General features: G+C 34.6%; 1 long non-coding RNA gene across 1 annotated transcript in view; it reads right to left on the bottom strand.

Annotated features, from left to right (window-relative positions):
- The window catches only part of LOC145294153 (uncharacterized), an 81689-nt gene extending 69929 nt beyond the window's left edge, over positions 1-11760 (bottom strand). The window contains exon 1 of the long non-coding RNA XR_013869835.1: positions 11413-11760. This is a non-coding gene — a long non-coding RNA (uncharacterized LOC145294153). The remainder of the gene's footprint in view (positions 1-11412) is intronic.
- Positions 11761-13417: the final 1657 nt, after the last annotated feature.

Raw genomic sequence — 13417 nt, 5'->3', positions numbered from 1 at the left:
ATTTTTGGGGGTATCGGAATCAGAAAAAATGTGTCCCTATTTTCTGAGCGTCAGGGGGGGGGGCGGCATGGGGGCGGCATTTTGAGATGGTAAAAGCGGAAAATCGAAAAAAGTGCTAACAAAAAATCTGAAATTTTATATCGAAAAGGTTGTAAAAAATGGGAACTTTTGTAGTTATTGGAATCACAAAAAGGTGTCCCTATTTTGTGAGCGGCATATGTCAGGGGGCGGCATTTTGAGAGAGTAAAAATAGAAAGTAGAAAAAAATAAATAAAAATAAACAAAAGCTAACAAAAAATATGAAATTTTATACCAAAAAGGTTGTAAAAAATCGGAATTTTGGGGGGTATCGGAATCAGAAAAAATGTGTCCCTATTTTCTGAGCGTCGGGGGGGGGGCGGCAAGGGGGCGGCATTTTGAGATGGTAAAAGGGGAAAATCGAAAAAAATGCTAACAAATTCATACTTAAAGGGGAACTTTCATATAAATTTTTATCGAATAGGTGCGAAAAGAAAGTTGGATATTTGGGTGTATATACACCGACATCAAAGAGGAAATAACATTAGATGCGAAAGTTTGAATTCATTAATTTTATTACTGTCCAATTCATGAGGCTAAGACTTTGAAAGTATCAAACGTTTGTTTTTGTAGCATACTTTTTATAACTCCTTGTAAACTTTACAATTGCTAGCTGCGGGATCAGACAAAATCACCCCGGGTAACCCCCACCATCTACTTAAAACAAAAGGAAAACAGATAAAATCTCAAATGAATAAAAAATATTAAAAATCAGTTTTCATATTTTAATTTAAATTTAATTGAATTTAGGAAAATTAGATACCGTAGAACTAATTTTCGCAAGGTATGAAAATTAAGCAACTACAGAATAAATGTTAACTTAATAATAATGGACCAGTTTTCCTACCTAGCAAAAAACGGACGAATGTTCCATGGACGAATTTTCAGGACACCCAAATGCCCGGGGGAGGGGCAAATTTTACTACCGCCCCGGGCGGCAAAAGGTCTAGCTACGCCAATGAAACCAAAACAATGACATATAACTAAATACCACCCGTCGTTGCCCGGTACGATATAATTATTAATAATAAGGTATTATTATAAAGTGTGTTTTGTTACTTTAAGAACTCTACAAAGTGCGTTCTTTTATTTAATATTGTACTAGAAGCTTAGTACTTTAGCCACCGGCGCCACTCTTAAACCTACCCACTCTTAAAATGTATATATGTTTTATTTAACCCCTATTTAACTTAATTAGTTTATGCATAGTATCAAAAGCCCCTTTTATTTTATGGTCCCTTCCCACCACAGTTTTATCTCCAGCCGACTACAATATAATAGCTTTCAAGTCCAATGTAAACAAGTTCTTGTTGAAGCGCCCCTTTTAAATAATCCAATTCTACCCAATTTATACAATTAATCATTACTACACTACTACCCTACATTCATTAACCTTTATCCTCGAGTGGCCTTCGGCCTTGAAAAATGGTAGCTCCCAAGTAAAAAATTAAAATTCCTGTGACATCATAAAAGATGAGGATAAAAATTACTACCAGACAGTAGCAGAAACTCGCCATGAAACAGCGAACAACAGAAGATGTGTTTTGAAAGGAAACAGCTTACCTTTTAGATGTTTATCAGCTGTTTTCAAATTAATGCTTTTCGGAAAAAGTTAATGTCAAAAGAGAAAACGCACCTTCTAGGGCTTTTTCATCTTAGTTTTTGTATAGGATGGTGCTTTGGGGGGGGAGGGATATTTCATTTTATGTTTGTTTCATTGCATATCTTAGTTTTGTTTATTTTTTTCACTCGTAAACTTTATATAGTCATATTTTGGGGGGGTATTTCATCTTACAGATGATATTGGGTCATCAGGAGATAATATGCACAGTTTCGGAGCCTTCCTCTCTACAGCTTCTTTTTGTATCGCCCCCCCCCTCAGAGGCCCAATTATCTGCTCAATACAATGAAAGAAAAGATATTTTATAATCAAGCAGTTGGTCTGACATATTTGTAAAGACGCGCACATATCAAAGAAAATAATAATAATAATAATAATAATAATAATAATAATAATAATAACAACAACAACAATTATATATATATAAGAAAATAATAATAATAACAACAACAATTATATACATATATATATATATATATATATATATATATATATATATATATATATATATATATATATATATATATATATATATATATACACACACCCACGTGTGTGTGTGTGTACAGGGTGCCCACAAAGTCTGGCTACATAATCTACAGGATGCTTCCGCAAAGTCTGGCTACTGCGGACACCCTATATATATATATATATATATATATATATATATATATATATATATATATATATATATATATATATATAGTCAATAAATGACAAAAAACTGTATTCCAGAATTCATGAGGTTGACCATCTTATACTTTATTCCTTTAATTCAGTTGACGTTTACAATTCTTGCAGTATCTGTTTAGTAGCGTGAAATCAATCACTTAATTATTATATCAATCAGTGAATCTCTTGCGCCCTTAACTCTTCAGAAGAAATAGCAAAAAATCAATCCGTTAAATATATATATATATATATATATATATATATATATATATATATATATATATATATATATATATAGGGTGTCCATAAAGTTCGTGTGCACTTTAAAAAATTTATAACTTTATTTATATTTGCGATAGAAATAATCTGTAAAAAATGTTATAAAGTTTCATGTATCTAGTTTTAAGTATAGTTATTGAATAATTTTTCCCCACAAAATTCGTAACAATTTTTAGATAAGTAAAAAATAAGTAAAAAATATTTTCTTTTGTTTTTCAAAATCAATTTGGTCCCGTGGCTTCAATTGAGGAAAAAGTAAACTGTGTCCTTTGGTTGGCTGAATTGAAATCTACTATTGCTGTACAAAGAAAGTTTAGAATTGAATGCAATAAAAAAGCGCCTCATAGGAACACCATTGTTAAATGGGTGAAAAAATTTAAAGAGACAGGCTCTGTCCATGATAAACTACGGTCTGGAAGGCCATGTGTCAGTGACGAAAGTGTTGCTTCCATAGAAGAATCCTTTATGCAAGTCCAAGAAAGTCTGTAAGACGGGCATCATTGGAGCTCGGGCTGCCAAAGTCTACTGTGCATAAGATTCTGCGGGCAAAGCTTCATATGAAAGCTTACAAAATTCAATTACATCAACAGTTGTTAGAAGAGGATTATTATGCACGGCTAACTTTCTGTCACCAGTTCAATGAAAAACTTTGCAATGATGATGCATTTGTGAGTAATTTACTGTTTTCTGATGAAGCAACATTTCACATTAGTGGCAAGGTCAACAGGCATAATTGCCGAATTTGGGGAACTGAAAACCCAAATGAAACTATTGAACATGAAAGGGACTCTCTTAAAGTTAATGTGTGGTGTGCTTTGGGAATAAATCGAATCATAGGGCCATATTTTTTTGAAGATCGTGTTATTAACAGTGACAGCTACTTAGATATGTTGCAGAATTACTTTATTCCGCAACTTGAAAAATTAAACTTGAAATATGATACAGTGTTTCAACAAGATGGAGCTCCTTGTCACTTTGCTCGGCGTGTTAGACAGTTTCTAAATCAGGAATTTCCTAACAGATGGATCGGAAGGGGTGGACCATTTCATTGGCCTCCACGTTCGCCAGATTTAACTCCATTAGATTTTTTTATGGGGACATGTGAAAACAATTGTGTATGCAACCAAACCTAGTTCATTGGAAGATTTGAAAGCTAGAATAACTAATGTGATTTCAGGCATTACTATAAATCATTTGGCAAACGTTTTTCGTGAATTGCAATATCGTATTACCCTTTGTATTGTTATAAATTTCAGAATGCAAGGGCGATAACCGCTGGATTTTCCAATCACGCGGTTATTTCGACCAATGATATTGCATTGTTCAGTTGCTGCGGACGATTCAGAATTTGGCGGGAATATTGTGTTTCTTAAAACAGATTTCAATTCGGCGTCGAGCAAAGCCGACGCGTATTATCTCGCTCCGTGCCTAATGAACTAAGGCAGGGTTCTATCCCATTTATCATCTCCGCTCACTTGAATGCGGATACAAGCCTGAGGCTAAATGTTCTATGGATTAATTACTTCATTATCATTGCCTGCAAGGGGGTATATTATTTATGAACATCGATCGCAATGTGCGTTGTTCGTATTGACCAATCTGGAAGGATTTCGAGAACCCTCGACCATTTCTACGAGCGGCCGATTCTACCAGCATCTTCCACAAGAAGAAAACTACCTTCGCCTTTCAAGGCATGAACTACCCGCCATTTGGTCGAAGCTAAAGTGGGCACTCTTTTGCAATACAGACTCATTTTTACCTTCTTGTAAATAAAAAATATTCTTGGATCTAAGGTGAGCCTTTGTTGCTTTTCTGTGTCTCTTTCATTCTGCCAAAGGCAAAAACGAGTAAGAATTTCTTAACCGTTTTTATTGCAAAAGATATCCCCCCTCCAATTTTTTTTCTTATGAGTAATAACGTTCTTATTGCATAAGATTTCGATTCCCCACCCCTACATTATTTTGGATTTTTTCCTTTTATTGTGTCGCCTTTAAAAAAAATAATATTTAATATTCATTTTTATATTTAATTTGTAATGGTCCTTAAAAGACCATGTGCTTTGGAAAAATTAATATATTGAATATTCATTCTTATATTAAATTGTAATGGTCCATAAAAGAACTTATTCATTGAAAATAAATATTATTTCATGTAAATTGTAAACTGAAGTTTTAATTCGTAAAAAAAAAACATACCTTCCAAATATTTTACGATAATTGTAATCGTTTAAATAATGTATGGAAAGCCAATATATTAATTCTTGAATTTATAATTGATTTATTGTTGAAATGTGTTGTCGAATGTCGGTCTGAGCTTTTCTTATGGGTTTAAATTCCTTGTTCATTGAGAGTTTCGAATTTTGTTGACGTAACCCCCTTCAGATAGTAGTTGTTCTCGTCGGAGAATCCTTTTCGCGCCCTTTGCTTTTATTCCCCACGTGGGAACGGCCATTTTTTTTCTCGTGTTGTGTCCTTCGAACATGGCAAATTCAAATCTTGTTGGTCGAATAGAAGCTAAAAAGTTTCGTATAACGGCTTCTTTGGATTGGATGAACGAGAGAGGAGGTGGGCGTTGTATAAATAATTTTTCTTCCGACATCGAGAAATGGTTGTCTGAAGTGGACGATTTATTAGATCAGTTAATTTTCAAGTCACCAGATGAGGAAAGACTAAATATCTGTCGTGATTTCGAAATGTTTAAGGCGGGAGTCCACGACAGACTGGCTGAGCTCCAGCCGGAGATTGAGAAATCAAGGGATATTGTTCCCATGAAAATGGAGTTGGAGTGCCCCCCCTTAGTGGGGATCCAACTCCCAATAAGTTTGAATTCCGTGGGTTCCTAAGGAAATTTGAATTCTGTACTGCGAACATGAAAAGTGCAGATAAATTATTATTGCGAAAATCCAAATTGTCAGGAGAGGCGTTTAATATTATTTCTAGGTTTGATGTGATTCCCGAGAATTACGAAGCAGCTTTGGAGTGTCTGAAGGAAAAATATTTAAATCCTTCAGCAATTATGAACAAAATATTCGATGACATTATTCCATAACCAGACCATTTTGCGTCTTTCAGGGATATCAGAATCCTCGTCCAGCGAGTCAAACTTGAACTGACGGAGATGGATAATTCCTTTGGCACGGATTTTCTTACAGATAAATCCACCTCAGGAAGATTAATAGCTCATATTCTGTTCACTAAATTTCCGAACAGTGTTCGCAGAGAAATAATGAATAAATCCTGTGAACGGTTTCCTTCTTTAAAGTCTATTTTAACGTATATGTTTGACGTTATAGACATAATAATGGCGTCGCCTTTAAATGCGTCAAGGCGGGAAAAATTCCCGCCAAACATATCGGGTTCGTTGAATGCTGGAACCCTTGTGGCGAAGAATTCGGAGCCAAAACAAATCAAGTCCTTTCAGAGTAATAATAACTCTAAGTCTTTCGTCAAAAATGACGAAAATAAATTTTGTAAATTGTGTCAGGTTGATGACAAGAGAAGAGTTTGTTCTAAATTTCCAAATTCGGAATCTAAAATTATTCGAGCGAAAGAATTAAGATTATGTCTCCGGTGCCTCGATGAGCACTCAGAGCCCAGTTGCAGGAGGGTTAAGGGGTTCCCCTTCCCTTGCAGTAATTGTGGTCTAAAAAAACATTTTTCCTTAATGTGTTCAAAAGGCTCTAGGTCCTTTGTGGGACGTACTTTCGTGGCGGATCAGGACAAGAGTATTAGTCCTGTACTCAAGATATCTATGAAGGTTAAAGGGCACCCGGTTTATTTTTTCTGTCTGATAGATACGGGTAGCCAAAAATCCTTTTTCTCTAAAATAATTCTGGACCGGTTGATTCACAACCGTAATCTAAATCCTGAGACGGTACAAATGTCCGTCAATACCCTCGTGGGGAATAAGTCCTTACATCTTCAGAGCTGGAAGTGTCTATTAAATTGGGACATCAGCGTCCTTTTTATCATTCTGCATTGTTTGCTGAAAATTTGAAATTGAAATTTAACGTAAACAGATTCGACGAGATTACGTCGAATTTAACTGAAAAAGGGTATAAGCTTTGCCCTGGTTATTCTGAACTAAACGGTTCTAACATTCTCGGTATCATTGGCCTGGATCTTATTCCTAGAATCCATAATTTCAGTTTAATTAAGTTCTTGGGAGGTTCCGCTTGGAAACTCCCCAATTATATCATTCCCTTTGGTGAGGGGTCAAGTTTTTTTTAAACAAAAATGATAAGGCTGTGGAAAAATTGCGAGCCTTCGATCAAGTTATTAAAACACTCCCTATGTGTCAGTCATATTTAATTGACAGTGTATTAAAGCCAGTAGCATCTTACGAGGATGTGCTGCAACCTTTTTTTGACGGTCCTGCTATTGAACGTGGAGTAGAAAAGTTTTTTTCTCTGGACTCCATAGGTATCGAGGATGCCAACCAGTTGTCTTCAATTGATAAAGAAAAAATAAATGCCTTCGAAGAGGCTATAGTTCTCAAGGAACGAAAATATTACGTCGAGCTGCCTTGGGAGCATGACAAGCTTCTCAAGGTGGAGTCCAATTATGTGCCTTCACTGCGAATAATGCATAGGGTGGCCCAGTCCTTGGAAGGAAAAGGACTGTATAACGATTATATACAGGTCTTCAAAGAATACGAAGACTGCGGAATTATCGAACCTTTCTCCGTTCCCCATGGAACTTACGAGAATTATAAATGGATTCCCCAGAAGGTCTGGGAATAACTACAAAAATCCGCCCTGTTTTCAATTGTTCGTTGAAACGTAAAGGTAGCATTTTGATTAACGATGCTGCTTATTCGAGTGTTAACATGACTGCATTGTTGCTAGATATTCTACTAGCTTTCCGAAAAGAAAAATATGTGCTTTTGGGCGACTTGCGCAAAGATTTTTTTACAGATCAGGTTAAAATCTATTGAAGATAAAAATAGATTTTGTTTTTTTCCTCAAGGTAGATGGCAAATTGTGTGCCTACCGATTTAATACTATTATATTTGGGTTCAATGCCAGCCCTTTTATATTAAGCTTTATACTTAAGCATCATGCCAAAAAATATGAAGCCGATTTAGCTTCACATTCGATTTCCAATAATTTCTATGCCGACAACTTAGTTACTACTAATAGTGACTGAGATACTCTAACCCATGTGTATAATAAAGTCCGCGACAGACTCGGAAAAGCGGGGTTTGAACTCCAATCCTGCAACTCCAATTGCACGAGCATACAAAATAAAATGATGGAAGACGGTACTATCTCGTCTCCTTCCCCCACCTTTGAAAAGGTGCTGGGGTATCAATATTCTGTTGAAAGGGATACCCTTAAACTCGCTCCATCTGTAATAGATAGCAATGCCAATACCAAACGCAAGATATTATCTCAAGTCTCAAGTCTATATGATCCATTATCTTTACTTCTTCCTATCACCGTGCAGGGGAAGATTATTATTAGTCAACTGTGGAAAAAGGAGTTGTCTTGGGATCAACAAATCCCTGAAGAAGTTAAGGCCACGTGGCAAGCACATGCCAACGAGCTGAATTGTATAGGGGACTTTGAATTTCCTAGATGTACTCTCCTAGCGGAATCCCCTGTTGAAATTATTTGCTTTAGCGATGCTTCTAAGCACGCTTATGGGGTTTCCGTGTATGCGAAACAAGGTGCTCAGTGTTCCTTGATATTCGCCAAGGCAAAAGTGGCACCCATCAAGGGAAAATCACTAGCGCTGGTTAAGTTTGAATTAAATAAGATACATATTATATACGTTTAAGCCAAAACAACGCATTGTTACAAAATAAACTGATATTTATTGTGTTAGAAATTTATGTTAAATAAATATATTTCGAAGGAGACCATCTTCAGTATGTCTTTTTTCTTATATATATATATATATATATATATATATATATATATATAGTAATTTATAAAACATATATAAAAATTATAAATTACTAACTAGCTCTACCTACGTATTGAGCACTTTTGAAGTAAATACTTAATGTTTACGCATAAATCTATACTTTCGTATATTGAATTTATGTGAATAAATGAAGTAGTTATATATATATACATACACACACACACACACATATATATATATATATATATATATATATATATATATATATATATATATATATAACATCAATAAAATTATATGTATACATTAAAAAAATAGAGAAATCTACTCACAGAGATGACTACATTGTAGACATTTGCAACCATATCATGCGGTATTATTTTTTGCCTAAATTGTGACGTAAACTTCAAGGGTCAGCTCTCTTTAGATTTTCATGTTTCTCGTATTTATGTTGTTTCCTACCCGGCTGTTATAAGGTGTTCTAAATCCAATCAAGATGTGCTTTTCCTTGTTACGGCTTTTTCGCATCGGCCACATTCGCTGATGCAAAGCTTAGCTAGTTGAATCACATTTGAATGAACTGCTCAATACATTAAAAGATGACATCATAATGAATAGTAATGAAAAACAGTGGGACGTCATAAAGGATAAATGGTAGTTGCTAAGAAACAGTTTACCTTATAGGCTTGTATATACTGGTGTTTATTAGCTGTTTTGTTTTGGATAAAGTTAATGTTAAGGGAGAGATAAAGCGCCTTTCTAGGGCTTTCCTCGTCTAAGTTTTATAAGATGGCGCTTTTTATATTTTAAATTCCATGTATTTTTTAAATAAAAGAATTTTTTTAAACAACTACTTGAAAAAGCCGCCGCCATTACATAAGCATTTTTACGGTGCTAGCGAAACGGCGAACCGGTGTTTCTCATTGTTTTGAACTACAGATAAACAGAAGGAGGTAAAAAACGACATGTTCGCGTTAGCCGTCTAGTCTTGTGCGTGAAGAAATATGTGTCCCCATATGTGAAAAATAGTCACAGTTTACTTATAAGTTTTTGCCTAAAAGAAAACCGGTCGATATTTTTTTTTCTCAAAGAAATACATGAATTTTTGATTGAATATATTTTAATTCTTCCTTATCGCGTGAATTTTTTGTTTTAAATATCTAAAAAAAAAAACAAAAAAACATTGAATGAAATACAAAAAATTGTCGAAAGCGTCCGATATTTACTTGACAATATTTACTTAACATAAGCTTCCACTTAAATAAAATCAACGTGTTTTTTTTTTTTTTTTTTAAAAAAAGAGGTTTTACACTTTGGACTTTACAGGTAAATTTCCATAAAAACACTTCTTTTTTTTTGTTTTGAATTAGAATATTTTATTTATTGATCTTTTATCTTCAATTTGTGATATATAAAACTTTGGTGAGTAAATTAATTATTTAAATTTTAACAGACACTTCAAAATTGGGAGGGATGAATTTAACAAAAACGGTTGTCTAAAATATTATATTTGGTTTATTGGAAAGAGCATAAAATTTCACATTGACACTGAAAATATCGTAAAAATTGACGGAATAGAAAAATTTTCATAGATTTTTAAAGTTTAAAGATTGAAAAATATTTAACTCGTAAAATTCAATTGATTTCATTACGTAAAAAAAAAAAAATGACTGCATGAAGGCGCGCCGGCATTTTGTAAACACTGTTTTTTTTTAAATAAAAATAATATTGATATTATTTTTTTAAACAACTTTAATAGTTTATTTCGGAAGTATATTCTATAAAGAAAATAAGCAAACCACTTTAAAAAGAGAAATTACGAAAACATCACAGCAGCCGCAACTCTGGCAGCATATAAACACGAATAATTATCTCAAAAAACACTGCAACAGTGCAACACCCACTAGAACACATTCACAACTTTCTTAGCTTTAAATTGATACAACACATGTATACAAACACCAAACAGACGACTTCCTACAATACATTAAAACACAAAAAACAAACACAAATAAAAAGCAAAAACGATGACCAACAATAAAGCCCCCTTTTGTCTACAACTACGTTCGCATCGCGAATGTAAAAATGACAGCCTTTTCGACAAGCAAGCAATCGGCTTCTGCGTGTCAAGCTGTGAATCTCGCTCTGTCAACAACCAGCAGCATTTAACCCCTCGCCAGCGACACCAACTATCTCATTCGAAGATCTTTGAAGATTACCCCTCTTCTGCCGCCACCGCCATAGCCAGATCACCACAGCACACCAGGCGGCAAGGTTTGCCCGCCAATAGCTTGAGCCACTGTCACCAACTCCCCACAGAGCGACACCTGCTATTAGGATTACTCCTCTTCCGCCGTCGCTGCACCTGTATCCCAGACACCAGAATACTAACCCACATTCCTGTCATCGCTGCCAACGCACACATATTCCAGACACCAGAACACACAAGCCACGTTCCTGCCATCGCCGCCCCTCACCTCAGCCTGATAAAAACTTAGATTGTCGCCAAGTTCATATCAACACCCGACCAGCATTCCTACTGACGCCCCGCCGCCGCCGAATTATCCCGACACATCAAAAAGTGTGTTTCGCGATCGTTTTAACTTTAAATAAAAGGTTTAAATTCAACCTTTTCCTTTGTCATCTTCTTGCTTCTATACGCTCAGTTTTGTAATATAAAAAAAAGAAAGAAAGGTGTGATTTGCCATGATTAAAATCCGAAAATTGGAAGAAAAGCTGCAAATACCTTTAATATGTTTCCATTACGCCATTTTGAATATACATATATATATATATATATATATATATATATATATATATATATATATATATATATATATATATATTAAGAAAATTATATGTATACATTAAAAAATAGAGAATTCTACTCACAGAGATGACTACACTGTAGACATTTGCAACCATATCATGCGGTATTACTTTTTGCCTAGATTGTGACGTAAATTTCACGTTTCAGCTCTCTTTAGATTTTCATATTTCTCGTATTTATGCTGTTTCCTACCCGGTTGTTATAAGGTGTTCTAAATCCAATCAAGATGTGCTTTTCCTTGTTACGGCTTTTTCGCATCGGCCACATTCGCTGATGCAAGGCTTAGCTAGCTGAATTGCATTTGAATGAACTGCTCAATACATTAAAAGATGACATCATAATGAAAAGTAATGAAAAACAGTGGGACGTCATAAAGGATAAATGGTAGTTGCTAAAAGCTGTGGACGTACATATTTGTTAAAAAACAGCAATAGCAGCAGCACAGTAACTGTCGGCTGCTGCTACTTCATCAACTAGTCAATTATATTCTCCCGTTTATGTTGAATGAATGGAGCTAATTTAGAGTGGTATTTAGACGCATCTTAGATAAAGAATATTGGGTAACTGTACCAAACACCAACCTTTTTGTTGACTCGACTAGACTAGAGTAGGTTATATTTTTTTATTTTCCCCTATTTAACTTAACTAGTTTATGCATAGTATCAAAAGTTCCACTTCTATTTTATGGTCTCTTTCCACCCCAGTTTTATTTTTAGCCGACTACACTATCATATCTTTCAAGTCCAATGTAAACAAGTTCTTGTTGAAGCGCCCCTTTTAAATAATCCAATTCTACCCAACGTATACCATTAACCATTACTACACAACCACCATACATTCATTAACCTTTATCCTCGAGTGGCCTTCGGCCTTGTAAAATGGTAACTCCCATATATTTAGACGCATCTTAGATAAAGAATATTGGGAAACTTATTAATAAATTAAAATTACTTGGGTTCAGTTGCTTCAAACCCGTTTCAGACTTCAGCACTACATTTTATATTCATTTTAGATTTTGTAATATATTAGGAATAAATGATAAATATATGATGATATGAGATAAGTACATGATATATCATTGCAGAATCTGCTGGAATCCCGTTATTGCAGTTTAGTTTGCTGAAACTAATCAGAAGAACAGATACAGTTCCCTAAAGGACCATTTCATTTTTCAGCTTGAGTCAAAACGTTAGGTGTCCTCAGTCTTAAATAGTTCATGATTATTCGGTTCATTACCATTTGTAGAAACAAGTTCGCTTGGGTGTTATAACGCATATCCGTGGCTCTCATTCGAGGAAAATCCATGTCCATTATGATGTCATTTCACAATTCCTAAGACTAGATTAAGAATATAAAAATTGGCTTTCACATGCAAACAAGTAAATAGTGACTTCTTGTGATAAACTTATTTATTATTAGAAGAGCTAATAAAATTACCGAGATCCATCATTCATTCATCAGATTGAGGTTCGGGTATTCTCGTTGTTTTTGACGTAATCCTTTTTGGAAATATGATATTATAGAGGATGTAAGATGTGGTACCGGTAGGGTGACCAATCCACATCCTTGCATTAAAAAATAAAAATAAAATCCGCAAAATAATGACACTTGAAAAAACAAAAAACAAAAAAAAAAAAAAAAAAACACGAAATTGCAAAATTAACATGAAATAAACAACATTTATTTACGTGTTAGGAATATTAGTTTACATTATTCCAACATAAGTGTTTGCTTGCATGGAATGTTCATAATGAAGGATTAGTGAAGTGAAGATTTTGTGAGAATAGCACGAGGCTTGAAATTACTGATTTTTGTATAATAAGTGTGCCGCACACGGGCTTTAAGTTGATGTGGCTATTTTTAAAAGAACGGCCCATAAATAATATAAGCAAATGCAATGGTCGCATCACATCTTACGTGTTTTTCATATTCGTAGGGGCTTCAAAGCAGTGATAGCTGTGAAATTTTCTTACTGAGCATTTTTTCCATCCGGGCATAGTGGTTGTTACAAGAATAATTTAAATGAGATCTTAGCAATGTTCTACATTATGACGTCATTCACATGTG

This window comes from Euprymna scolopes, chromosome 15 (assembly GCF_053919585.1).
Source record: "Euprymna scolopes isolate OS-2025 chromosome 15, ASM5391958v1, whole genome shotgun sequence".
NCBI lineage: Eukaryota > Metazoa > Mollusca > Cephalopoda > Sepiida > Sepiolidae > Euprymna > Euprymna scolopes.
Note: the sequence above shows the minus strand (reverse complement) of the source record. Positions and strands in the feature narration are given on the sequence as shown.